The following is a 15,000-nucleotide window of genomic DNA, read 5'->3' as shown; positions in this document are numbered from 1 at the left end:
TTTATGAGCAAAATAAACCAATAAGGATCATTTTTTTCAGTTCAATTTTCATATCATTATGTTCAGGAATGTTCAAGCTACCAATCCCACACCAACTTTAGTAAAATAGAATGCATTTTGCAGGCAAAATTACCAATAAACCTAAAAAAAAATCACAAAAACAGGGGGGGAGGCACATTTATGTGCAAAATAAACCAATAAGGATTAATTTTTTCATTCCATTGTGTCCAGAAATGTTCAAACTTGTTTCCAGGTGAAAAAAGCTTTCAAAAAGACCAAATATAAGTACCTAAAATGATCAATTTACAGTCCGGGTCAAATAGACCCAGGAACATAACATTAGGGAGCTTTTTCGAACAGAACAGCAGGGTTAAGACCTTCCACCATCTTGTACCCCGTCTTTGGACCCATTCAATTTTGTCAATATCTTTTGGTAGGTGAGGTCTCCAGAATTGAACACAGTATTCCAAATGTGGTCTCACCAGCACTCTATATAGCGGGATCACAATCTCCCTCTTCTTGCTTGTGATACCTCTAGCTATGCAGCCAAGCATCCTACTTGCTTTTCCTACCGCCCGACCACACTGCTCACCCATTTTGAGACTGTCAGAAATCACTACCCTAAATCCTTTTCTTCTGAAGTTTTTGCTAACACAGAACTGCCAATACAATACTCAGATTGAGGATTCCTTTTCCCCAAGTGCATTATTTTACATTTGGAAACATTAAACTGCAGTTTCCATTGCTTTGACCATTTATCTAGTAAAGCTAAATCATTTACCATATTACAGACGCCTCCAGGAATATCAACCCTATTGCACACTTTAGAGTCATTGGCAAATAGGCAAACCTTCCCTACCAAACCTTCCCCTATGTCACTCACAAACATATTAAAAAGAATAGGACCCAGAACAGACCCTTGTGGCACACCGCTTGTAACCTGTCTCTGCTCAGAATCATCGCCATTCACAATAACTCTCTGTTGTCTGCTCTTCAGCCAGCTGCAAATTCACTGAACTATCCAGGGATAGTCTCCGAGTCTTCGGAGAGGGGCGGCATACAAATCTAATAAATTATTATTATTATTATTATTATTATTATTATTATTATTATTATTGTTATTATTATTATGTCCAATCTTCACTAATTTATCTATCAGCTCTTTATGTGGAACCGTATCAAAGGCTTTGCTGAAGTCCAGATAGGCAATATCCACCGCACCACCTTCATCCAACACCTTTGTGACATAGTCAAAGAAATCAATGAGATTAGTCTGACATGATTTGCCTTCAGTAAAGTCATGCTGATTTGGGTCCAATAAGTTATTATTTTTAAGGTGCTGATTTATCCTCTTTTTCAGTAGAGTCTCCATCATTTTAACTAATGTCAAGCTGACTGGCCTGTAGTTACCAGCTTCTTCTCTACTGCCCTTCTTATGGATAGGCACAACATTGGCCATTCTCCAATCCTCAGGAACATCTCCTGTTAACAGGGATTGGTTAAACAAATCAGTCAGGGGGGGATAGCAATGACAAATCTGAGTTATTTAAGAACTCTGGGGTGGATGCCACCTGCACCCATTGCCTTATTTATCTTTAATCGTTCAAGTTCTTCTAAGACATCTATTTATCTATCTATCTATCTATCTATCTATCTATCTATCTATCTATCTATCTATCTATCTATCTTTCTACCTACCTACCTACCTATCTTTCTACCTACCTACCTACCTATCTATCTATCTATCTATCTATCTATCTATCTATCTATCTATCTATCTATCTATTTTTCTATGCCACCCTAAGAGACTCAGGGTGACTCATAACAAAAATAAACAGGGATCAATATTAAAAATCATTTCAATTTAAAGTAATTACAGCTATCCATACATTCACGGGCCAACTTCACTAGTAAACACCCGACACCCCACCCTGCAATGTCAATGGCCCCAGACCTGTCAGAAAAGCCTGGTCTTTACGGCTTTTTGGAAAGCCAATAAAGTGGTGGTAATGTGGATCTCAGGAGGTATTCCAGTGAGTTGGGGCAACTATAGAGAAAGCTCTTCTCCATGGACTCACCAGCTGACACTGTTTAGCTGACGGGATCCAAAGAAGACCAATCCTCTGGGATCTAACCGGTTGCTGGGAGTTATGTGGTAGAAGGCGATCTCAAAGATACTCTGGCCCTGAGCCATGTAAGGCTTTAAAGGTAATATCTAACACCTTGAATTATGTCTGGAAACCAATAGGAAACCAGTGCATTTTGTGAAGAATTGGTGTAGTGTGAGTATATCTGGGCACACCCACCACAGCTCAGCTCATGCGCTGCATTAATATTAGATTAATACTGCATATAAAAGTAGACTTACATCGATTTAGCACTTCAAAACCACTATTCAAAACCAAATTAATTTTCTTAATGAACAAAGATGGCCAATATAAAACTAATCATCTACTGGGATGAATATTTAAAAGGACTTTCTATCAAATCTAAGATGGTCTATTGGTATTGCAGGAAAGCAAAGAAGATCCAATTTTTTTAAAAAGCCACATGTTAGAAGAAATACAAACATAAGACATGGTAAATAAGTAATAAATGAAAATTCACATGCAAAATTATAATCCATGAATGGCATCCAGGTTAAATTCCCTATTAGATTTGGGTTTTTTCAAGTACAACATTATTTTTGATGTTGACACATATTCCCACAACTTATTCTGCCATTCTTCCAGAGAAGGAATTATATATGTGATTTTCAGTAAAAGGCATAAAATATCCCAGCAGCTGTTGTCTTATACAAAGCCAATTCCATATACTTTGCAGGCTTATAACATTTTGTGATATTTAGCAGTAAAACAGCTGGCGGGAAAGAAGATTTAACCCTAGGAACCTGTTTCATTCTGTAATAAATTCTCTTCCAGATTTGAGAAATCATCTCAAAAGACAATGCAAAGGCCCAATTCATGCCATCTGGACAAAGATTTTTTTGTCTTTTTGTTTTTGTAAAGACTGAATAGCTTGCTAAAAATGGCTTTTTGCTTTTTTTTTTTTTTTTTTTTTTTGCAAATCAGGCAGGGGATCATCAGGGTTTGAATAAGGTTTGAATTTCCCCTAAATTTACCCATGTTCAATTAGCAAAATGTTCTTTAGAAGAGATCATCCATCATCAGCCTTTGTTGTTAGTTGGAGGCATGTTTTGTGCGCAAGCATCAAGTGTTTACGCTGTAAGCTAAGTATTGAGCCACACTGAGTGACAGCTTTGCTGCCCAGCCTAACCCAACCCAACCTATAAAAGCGGTGTCCAGGCACATTCTCTATAAAGAATAGACATATAATTCTGATGTTGTGCCTCTAGGTGCTGTTGTGTGATCCTTACTGATATTGTGCTGATGCTTTACCCAATATATCTTGCTTGTTCGAACTTCCCTTGCAGAAAATGATAGATTCATCATTTTATTGCTATTCCCCATGCTGCAGCAGAGTCCAATTTAGTGGATCACGACACTTCAAGGTAAAAGAAATCTGGGACAGGTTCATTTCATAACACTAGCTGAAGCATTGAATGTTTAAGCCTCAGCACAGGGAGGGGACACGAGCTCAAAAAGGACAATGGAAATTCACTGAAGAAAGGCTCGAATGTTATATGGAGAGCAGGGAGTCTGAAGAATCTGGAATACTAATTAATTTTAATCAGTTGAACATATTCCCACATTTAAAGTCCAAGACAATTGTGGTTCGTGGATTCGGTCTGTGAAATGCTATCTTGTTCCTTTATTTGAGAGGAAGGACCGAGAGCAGCAAAGGTGTTTTATGTGATTCTGTCTCACTTCAATCAGGAAAGATTTGGAAGTGATTCAAATTTTTCTTTGCTCAGACAGCAAGTGAGCTAATCTGAACATGGCACCTGTTATACATCAACCCAAACACTTTCATGTAAGGATAACTAAAAGGAATATTTATCTCACCTATTATTCAATGCACAGTTTGGCCTTTCTCAAAGTATCTGAGGCCTGGTATAATTTCTCTGAAATGTTGAGTGTGGCGATATTGATTGATGGCAAGGAAATAAAACAAAGATAATGCTCGGTTGGGGACTGAAAGCAGAAACAATGGCAGAATGATGGAGGAGGGTCACCTACTCTTGTATAATTGGAAAAAATATATAAAAAATCAATAATTTAATTTTCAGGGGGATACCTTTTTCCGATCCCACCATGGAGGTTCTTAATCTGATTTTTCTATGGTGGGCTTTAGAATAGAGAACAATCTGCCACTGGATTCCAGCATCATTAGAATTTGGGGGACGATGAGATTTATAACATTTGTTTTTATTCAGGCTTAGAATTAGCTGCGTTTAATGGATTGTTCATATGGATTTTGTCAGCTCAACTGCCTACAGACATCTATTGTAGAAGTATTGATATCCTTCTATAAAACCTTCATAAAACCACACTCAGAATATTGCATCCAGTTTTGGTCACTATCAGTAATGGATTATTTATTTATTTATTTATTCATTCATTCATTCATTCATTCATTCATTCAATTTTTTAAGCCGACCTTCTCCTTAGACTCGGGACGGCTTACAACATGTTAGCAACAGAGCCAGCATATTGCCCCCACAATCCTGGTTCTCATTTTACCCACCTCGGAAGGATGGAAGGCTGAGTCAATCTTGAGTCGGTGATGAGATTTGAATCATTGACCTAGAGATCTACGGTCAGCTTTAGTGGCCTGCATCTCCCTCCTCCCTTACATCAAAGGCACCACAGATAAAATCAGCAAAATTCTCTGCAAACACAACATCAAGACAGCCTTTGGCACAGATCAAAAAATAGCCAACATTCTAAGAAATCCCAAAGACATGATCCAGCTAGAAAACCAAGGAGTTTATCGAATACCATGTAAAATCTGCCCAGTCACATATATTGGACAAACTAATAGGAGAGTAAATGCACGTGTTACAGAACATAAGAGTGCATTAAGAACCCTACAGACCAAATACAACCACCACCCAGAAGCCAAACTACAGCAGTGCTCCCAACTGTTGCCGCCCCCTCTGACTTGCACACAAAGCAAACCGACAAACACCATAAACACATGACCAGACCACAAACTCGCAGCCAAACAAAAATTGTTACACCCCAGACACACATTACAAAACAGCTAAGTAGTCTGCAAGTTCCAACTACTCAGGATATCACCCCAATCCACAAACATCAACTAATCAGCATACATCAATTACATTGACCCCAGATGTTACCCCACTGACTCAGCAGGAAGTTTAAACACAGCTTGCAGCTGCTGAGCCATCACACCACACCCACCCACCCACAGTATTTATAGAGGGAAGGCAGCTCAGGTCCTGCTGTGTTCACCCTAGAACAAGGACAGAAGCTTGTTCTAGGGTGAACAAGAGCTGAATGGATTAGATACTGTAGCCTAGAATTAATTATCTGTCTTATAAGGCAAAGGCTGCAAGTCCCAGTGAGGATATGACTAGCTGATGAGGCCAGAACAAGACCAAATTATTATTATTATTATTATTATTATTATTATTATTATTATTATTATTATTATTATTATGTCAGTACAACACAGCAAACGAGATCACTATGCTGGATTTCGTATTTCATCACCAGTCGGGCGTGTGATGTAGCGGCAAATTATGTTTGTCAATCCCAGTAAAGCGGCCTTTTGCAATTGACAGATGGAGATTTTGTCAATTCCGATGGTTTTCAAATGTCCGCTGAGATCCTTTGGCATTGCACCCAGCATGCCAAGTACCACTGGGACCACTTTCACGGGCTTATGCCAGTGTCGTTGCAGCTCGATTTTTAGATCTTCGTATTTCATTAATTTCAAATTTTTTATTTTTTTAAATAATAATAATAATAATAATAATAATAATAATAACAATTATTATTATTATTATTATTATTATTATTATTATTATTATTATTATTATTATTATTATTTAGATTTGTATGCTGCTCCTCTCCGAAATAGATCTATCCTATTTTTTTTTAAAAATGAGACTTCTCCATTCATAATATCTGAAACTTTTCAAGAGTTTGCAGTAATTTGTTACTTTATAGAATTATTCCTCACCACAGTGTTGAAAGTGGATAACAATCTATCTTCAGTTATCCTTACCCCCTCACTGCAACAACTCTATAAAGCAAGTTGCTCATGTTCTCATTTTAGAGATACAAAATTTGTCCTCTGAGATAGCATCTACTCAGACCATCCTTAGGGGCTGCAGAGGGTCAAGCTGCTATTTCCTTAAAGTAATGGAATGAAATGTGTGCTTATAGGGGGGGGAGTGTTGTGATTCAGCCTGAGGCAGATCAAAGGCCAGCTGCATCTCTGCTGGGTCCATGCCCGGAGGAGGCTGACAGCGAAGAGGAGGGGGCTGAGCAGTCAGACGGGGGAAGGTCCAGTCAGGAATGTGACGAGGAAGAACAGCATGGGAGCCCCAGGGAGGGGCCCTCCCCTGCCAGTAGCTTGGAGTCATTAGGTGACGAGGCACAAGCTGTCATTGACATGCGACAGAGACATTTAGATCAAAGGAAAGATCAATTGAGGAGATATTATCAGCATTGAATAAGGAACATCAGGGCTTGGGTGTGGTCCTCATTAGCAGGGAAGGGTTTATAAGGCAGGCAAGCTATTGAAGCCATGTGGAGTGTTATCAGTTTGGAGTTCCTGTAACTTGCATTGTTTCTCGGCGTCTCTGTTCCTGGCTTGTGGCCCAGCAGTCTTGAAGAACCATGGGAGGTGTATGTCTGTTATCTACAGCCTCGTCTTGGCAGCAAGAATCCTATATTGATGCATGGACAATTACCTTTGTGTATATATTTGGAGTTCCAGTGTTTTCCTGCTTTGTAAGGACATTTTCTGTTAGCTTCGTTTCCCTTGAACATTATAAAACTGTATTTGAATTTTACGGTGTGTCTGGCTTATCTTTTTGGGTTGGTTATAGCTTCCGGAGTGACCCAGACAGAACAGGGAGTAAGAAAAGAAAACGGTTTCTGAAAAATCTTTTCATTGAGCACGCACTTTTCTACTTCCATCATAACCCAAGTTATAATAATACCTTTCCCCAGCTTGAGGCTAAAATTCAGTCGGGAAAGGTTTCTCCAGGCGACTGTGCATGCCATCTGCAGGGTTCTGCAAATCATCGCGGCTGCATTGAAAACACAGAAGATGGAATTAATTTGGGGCTAATTGGAAGGCCTTGCGTAGGAGTGGGTAATGGCCTTCCCGTGTGGCAAATTTCAGAGCAGAAAATTATATTTTACGCAATCACAAGTGTCACAGCAACAAGGCCTGTCGCTGAGCAAACTGTGAGTTCCTTGATTGGGAATGTACTTTAATTAACACCTGCAAATTATAAGGAGGACCCTGGCTAATAAACGTTGGATGTTTCAACTCTGGGATCTGTGATTCTGTTTTGATGTTGTGGGATGCAGCTATGCTTTCTGGTTGCTTGCCTCTGCAATTAATGCATATTAATGCCAATGTGAACTGCATTCACTTTTTGCTCCTGATCAGGGGAGTCCAGGGGAGAGAGAGAGGGATGAAAGAAAATCCTGCCGATTTGCATGTGTAGCATGACACCGCACACATTTGCATGGATCTTGTGGCACGGCAATGCAACATTATGCTTTTTTTTTTAATGTTGATGAAACTATCCAGAGGTGCAAATGTCCCTATTCAGCTAAGCTCTTAATACAAGCCTTCTATTTTCTCCTGAGCTATGTCATTTACTTTGGATCTAAAAGCTTCCCTGACTAGTCAGTTACCTTTGATTAACATTTTGCATAGCCATTTTAGGAAAATTGTGTTACTATCTGTTACACAGTCTGTCTTTTCAGAAACACCCTTAAAATGCAATATTAAAATGCCCTCCATTTCCTTGCATTTTATTGATTGGTCTCTAAGCAAAGAATTGTTAACAATCCTGGGTTGCCTATAATAAAATAAATGCATTTTTAAATATTCTGTTATGAATATATTCTGTTACATGAATGGCTTTGCAAGTTTTAATATGTAGTTGCTCAAGATTCTGGTTATTAAAAATATCATGTAAAATGTCTTTATGAGTAAAAAAAGTCTCCTTTCAGCTGCCCGCTTCTGATTATTTGATTTACAAGAAGTGTAAATTAAGTACCATTTATTTTCATCACTATTTTTTTTCTCTCTCTTTAGTTTAGCAGTTATCCTTTAAATCGTTGACAACTTGCAATTAATGTCCACAATCCAGGCTCAAAAAAATTGGTAGCTTATTATAGAGTTTCTGGATAAAATGGGGTTTATTTTATCATCATAGCCAATCATTTATTGATTTTTGTTGTTTTATTATTAGAATGGGTTGAATTACAATAGTCTACAATATTCCTAACAATAACAACAGCAGCAGCAGCAGCAGCAACAACAACAATATAGTATGTCAATGCATTAAAACAGTCTAAATTCTTGGATAGAACTTGATGCAAATGAAGGTCAATATCTAAAAAAACTGTTTAAAGAGAATAAAAATGCCAAATCCAGTCTAAATAGCTAGCTGCTTGTGCAACCAACCATAATAAAAATATGCATTGCATCCTTGTAATGATATTGAAAAAGGGGACACGATAGCTCAGTGGCTAAGACGTTGAGCTTGTCGATCAAAGAGGTTGGCAGTTCTGTGGTTCGAATCCCTAGCGCTATGTAACAGAGTGAGCTCCTGTTATTTGCCAACTTCTGCCAACTTAGCAGTTCTAAAGCATGTAAAAAATGAAAATAGAAAAACAGGGACCATTTGGTGGGAAGGTAACAGCATACCATGTACCTTTGGCATTTAGTCATACTGGCCATAAGGCCATGGAATCGTCATCAAACAGTGCTGGCTCTTCAGCTTAGAAACGGAGAGGTGCACCATCCCCTAGAGTCAGGAATGACTAGGATATACGTGCAAGGGGAACCTTTAACTTTACCTCTTAATGATATTGGTAGAATATATCTGCCCCATAAAAGTGGGGGGCAGGTTTCCATCAAGTCACACAAATCATCGAAGAAAGAAGAAAAAAACACTCATTGGCTGACTACATAAAAGGTAGCCAAGAACAAGCTTTAATGTTAAAAATTAGAACTTATTGAATGTGCAAGAAACCAACATGAATATTGAAATAGTAAAATAAAAAAGCAATAGACATGGTCAATCTCTACAAAGGATTAAGGGGAAAGTAGATAAGATAAAACCTTACAATGGCTTACAACTGGAATCTTGAAAAAGTCTTAATTTTGGCAGATGAAGAGTAATGCAATTAAGGTCAAAATTGAAAAATCATCAAATGATTCATAGTGCAGATTGTGCAAAGAGGCAGAAGGAACAGTAGATCATATTATTATTATTATTATTATTATTATTATTATTATTATTATTATTAATTCGATTTGAATGTCGCTCCTCTCCAAGGACTCGGAGCGGCTTCCAACAACAGTACAATTTACAAATCCAATATTAAAACCAGAACATATTAAGAAACCCTTATTAAAAACAATCACACAATTCAGCAAACCATACATAACGCGGGACAGCTGGGGGAATCAATTTCCCCATGCCTGGCGACATAGGTGGGTTTTCAAGAGTTTGCAGAAGGCAATGAGGGTGGGGGCAGTCCTAATCTCTGGAGAGAGCTGATTCCAGAGGGCCGGGGCCGCCACAGAGAAGGCTAATGCAAGGTTCATACAAACTTATAAAAAAATATAATATGCCAGTAATGAAAAATTGGTGGGAAAATAGAGTTTTAAAAGTTTTTTAAAAACGAGTAAGTTAAAATACGATGGCATTTCCAAATGCAAACTGTCTTGGCTCATAAAACACTTGATTTAACTGTGGTTGAAAAGAGGAATGTTTGGATAATTGAAGAGTTAAATCGGGTGGAAGACAAAGTATCAATATCTGAAAACTAAAACTGAAAGATTATACTGTATGATAAACTAGCTGTGGTGATTCCAGTGATTATCAGCTCACTGAATGCCATATCGGGGGGGGGGGGGGGGGAAGGATGGCACTTTAAAAATCTGTGCCATTATCAAATCAAATAAGTATTGATGCTTGTGAACTTTCTGATGTTGGAGAAGACTTCTGAGAATACCATGGATAGCCAAGAAAAGACAGACATGGATCATCAAATAAATCCACCCACAATTCTCACTCGAGGCACAAATGACCAGATCTAAATTATCCTACTTCGGAATATTTTTATTTATTTATTTATTTATTTATTTGTTTGTTTGTTTGTTTGTCTGTCTGTCTGTCTGTCTGTCTGTCTGTTTGTTTATTTATTATTTATTATTTATTATTTATTATTTATTATTTATTATTTATTATTTATTATTTATTATTTATTATTTATTATTTATTATTTATTATTTATTATTTATTATTTATTATTTATTATTTATTATTTATTATTTATTATTTATTATTTATTATTTATTATTTATTATTTATTATTTATTATTTATTATTTATTATTTATTATTTATTATTTATTATTTATTATTTATTATTTATTATTTATTATTTATTATTTATTATTTATTATTTATTATTTATTATTTATTATTTATTATTTATTATTTATTATTTATTATTTATTATTTATTTATTTATTTATTTATTATTTATTTATTCATTCATTCATTTATTCATTTATTTATTTATTTATTTATTATTGGATTTGTATGCCACCCCTCTACGCAGACTCAGGGCAGCTAATAACAGCAATAAAACAGCATATAATAATAATCCAATACTAAAACAGTTAAAAACCCTTATTATAAAACCAAACATACGTACAGACATACCATGCATAAAATTGTAAAGGTCTAGGGGGAGAAGGAATCTCAATTCCCCCATGCCTGGCAGCAGAGGTGAGTTTTAAGCAGCTTACGAAAGGCAAGGAGGGTGGGGGCAATTCTAATCTCTGGGGGGAGTTGGTTCTAGCGGGCTGGGGCCGCCACTGAGAAGGCTCTTCCCCTTGGTCCCGCCAAGCAGCATTGTTTAGTTGACGGGACCCAGAGAAGACCCACTCTGTGGGACCTAACTGGTCGCTGGGATTCGTGCAGCAGAAGGCGGTCCCTGAGATAATCTGGTCCGGTGCCATGAAGGGCTTTATAGGTCATAACCAACACTTTGAATTGCAACCGGAAACTGATCAGCAACCAATGCAGACTGTGGAGTGTTGGTGTAACATGTCATTATGTCAGTGCTTCTCAATTATTTTCTGTCACGCCTACCCACCCCTCCCCGGAAGACATTTCCTGCCAATTGAATTTTAGTGTTAATATTTATTATGTTACTTATTCTAAGCTGCAAACAAACTATTGGCTGGGGAAGGCTGGTCTACACACTTACTTGGGATTACATCACACTGAACTCAGCCTGTTTTCAGTTAGGCAGGGATAGGTTACCTTGATTATTTTTATACGGAGCCAGGCCAGCTTAATCAAGCCAATGTTTTGGGGTCACCGGCCTGGTCCATAAACGCTGCCTCTGCCAGGCACTCACAGCGAATGATGTGGAAGGAAGTTTAGGATATTGTTCAAAGCTTTCGCCCAGCTGCAGAGGATGCATCTACTTGTCCAGTAGCAGATTTGTCACACTGTTCATGGCTACAATGGTGCCCACCGAGAACAACAAGAACCCACACAGCTGCCCCATCCCACCTGGCTGCCTTCTCTTCTGAGCTTGAAGCAGCGTGCTACTGGCAAAACATTCCTTATCCAGGGGGATCGAACGAGAGGGACCATGCATGTATAAAGTGACCAGATTTTAAGATTGGGAAAGAGGGACACCATTGAGCGGTGAAGAGGGGGCTAAAAAAAGTTTAGCCAAAAAAAATAACAAAAAAATTCTCCCTCTTGCTTTGTTTCTCTCTCTCTCTTGCTCTCTCTCTCGTTCTCTCTCTGTCACTTGCTCTCTCTCTCTTGCTTTCTTTTTCTCTCTCTCTTTCTCTCTCTTTTTCTCTCTCTCTCTCTTGCTATCTCTCTTTCTCTCTCTCCCCTCTCTTGCTCTCTCTCTTTCTCACATTCTCTCTCTTTTTCTCTCTCTCTCTCTCTTTCTCTCTGTCTCTTGCTCTCCCTGTCTCTTGCTCTCTCTCTTTTGCTCTCTCTCCCTCTTGCTCTCTCTCTCCCTCTTGCTCTCTCTCTTTTGCTCTCTCTCTCTCTTGCTGTCTATGTCTCTTGCTCTCTCTCTCTCCCCATCAATGAGAGAGTGTGCTTAGTCCCTCCACTCATGGTGCCGGGGCGAAGGCAAGGGAAAACGCCCGGCCGAGACGGACCCACCTTTATTTGTGGGGCGAGCTGGTGAGCAGATGGGTTTTCCCGCCTGGCACAAACCCTGAATCTATGTATGCGGTCACTAAGTATCTACAATCACTTGACACCACATAATCATAAATCAATTTTAATAATTATTGAAGTCATACAGCAATAGGTTGAGGAACTTTATATACCACCTACTTTCACAAGTCTAATTGTCTGCCTTTATGATCTAATATAGCTATATTATTGTAAGAAATAAACTTTATAATATATGCAAACTATAAAATGCTTTATATCTTGAACTAAATATGCTTAAAACTGTAGATGCAATTTCAGTAGATGTGACTCTATTGAAATTTAAAACTCCCATTAAGTCTTTGGGGCAAAATTAATGTTACCAAAATGAGCATTGCATTAAGATTAATGTATATCCTAAGAAAAACAATTATGTTTTGATCCCAAATCACCAGAGAAATTTTGTTGTAGAACAATCTAATTTGAAAATAGCGAGAAAGATGTTTTATTGGAATGCTTGAGATAAAAAAGAGATCAAAGGTTTAAGTCAGCTGATTTCTAATGGGTGTTTTAAAGACTTTGAGAGATTGTATGTTGAATATTACTTGGCTATAATGTTTACCATAGTTACATCAATTTATGATTACTTTTTGGCTTGTTGGTATTAGCCAACAAGGGGGAAATGGCCTGTCAGATCATCTTGTCTCAGGACACTGAGCAACTTGATGAGGTCCCAGAGAAAACCTTCAGAACTTATGGGCAGTTCACCTGAGGAATGGACATTTGGCAGAGGCTTTAGACCATACTGCCCTTATGGAGTTTTGGGAAATGAAGTGTAAGAAGAGAACTCTGAGAATCAGTTGAGGACAAGAACCAATTTGACAAATTTGAATAAGAACCCATAGTAGGGTTTGCATTGAGGCAATATTTCTCCACTCATACAAGATTGCATCTGTCAATAGCTGTGTGCTGGTCTTGTTTAAGGGGAATATCCTTATTGGAGAGAGACAGGCTATATGATAGAGGTGGGTTTCTCCTGGTTCAGACTGGTTCTAGAGAACTGGTAGTGGGAATTCTACCTATCCCCGCTTGCTGAACCGGGAGCAATTGCTGGTTGGCCACGCCTCAAACCAGCTTTAATGGCAGTCCCAGGTTAGCGTTGCAGTATCCAGTCTGAGTTGTTCACTAGGATCAAAAGTTTACTTTTCCAAGCACAAACCTGAATACTTGAAAGAATAAACCTTTGCCCCACTGACCAACTCAGATTGGATCCTAGAGTTCTAGAATTTCTTCTGTTTCTATTTCCTGACTGTTCTGCCGGGCTTGTCGGCACAAGCCCTCAATTAAGTTCAAAGGTAGGAATTCAGGCACACACAGTTGCATAGTCAACAACACTGTTTTTATCGAAAGTAAAATAGGAGCCAAACACACTTTTAGTCAGCCAAAGTGTTCACCTTCAAAGCAACAGCCTTGAATGCTGTGAAGAACAATAAACAAACACAAAGCAGATAACAAGCAGCTGTGAAGATGTCACAGCCACTCTCCTTCAAGAGTTTTCAAGTCACAAACGTGACTATGATTTAGTTCAAAAGTCCTGGAAACAGTTCAAAGAGAGACCTTGTAGAATCCTGATGCAAAATACATATCTCTTCCTCACTGAATGGATAAACATCCACACCCAAAGGCCAGAATGCTGACAATTTAACAGCAGCCCCCAATTAGTCTAATTACACCCAGCCACAGATGATCTCCCTTATTTCCTGTAGTATTTATGCAGTTGCTCTTTCCTAGACATTGCCTTGCATCTGCGCATATCAATGAATGTCTCTCCTTCCAAATCCAGTGATGATAACGATGATGAATCACTCACGGGGCAACTAATGGGCTGTCTGCCATTACCCCCTCTGAGGATCCCATTTCACTTTCACTATCAGCTACAGATGCTTCGGTGTCAGAAGCAGTCAGCAGTAAAACTGGCCTCTGACACTGGGAGGATTCACCCACATCTACCCCCTCAGTCCTTGGGGCAGGAGCTGGCCCAGAGCCAACCACAACACTGACATGCTCCATCTTCAAGGTCTGACATTCACATTCAGCAATTGTGTCTTATTTTTCTTCAACCTCTATTTTGAAACTCAGTATATTTTCCGTTCATTAATAAGAATGTTGCAGATCCCTGCTTTATGGGTTAATGGTTGAGCTCTTCCACAACTAGCAGATGCTTTACCTTATGCTGAAATGAATAGACTGTTGCATCTCCCTGGGATTCAGGTTTAGTAGATAATTAAAAAAAGGAGTTAGCTATCCTGTCTTGGCTGGCCAATCCAACTTATACCAACTGGAAGCCAATTCAGCTAAAAAAAGAGTCAGAAGTCAGATCATCTGGCTATAAAATCAAGAGCCCAGTCAGTCCCTGTTCAGCTACATATCTTCTGCTTTACAGATCACTTTGCCTCTAAAGATGCAGCCACCATTGCCAATAAAATATCATGATCACTAAAGTTACCTTCATACCCCAAAACAAACTTATCAAGGAATAAAAATACTGCAGTAAAATAGTTCCATCTGAGCTCCCGTCTTAGAAAATAAATAATTATCTTAGATGATAAATAATTGCAGAAACTGCACATGTCTAGTTTAGTGAAGAGAAGAACCAAGGGAGATATG

Source organism: Erythrolamprus reginae, chromosome 1, assembly GCF_031021105.1.
Source record: "Erythrolamprus reginae isolate rEryReg1 chromosome 1, rEryReg1.hap1, whole genome shotgun sequence".
Classification (NCBI taxonomy): domain Eukaryota; kingdom Metazoa; phylum Chordata; class Lepidosauria; order Squamata; family Dipsadidae; genus Erythrolamprus; species Erythrolamprus reginae.
Note: the sequence above shows the minus strand (reverse complement) of the source record.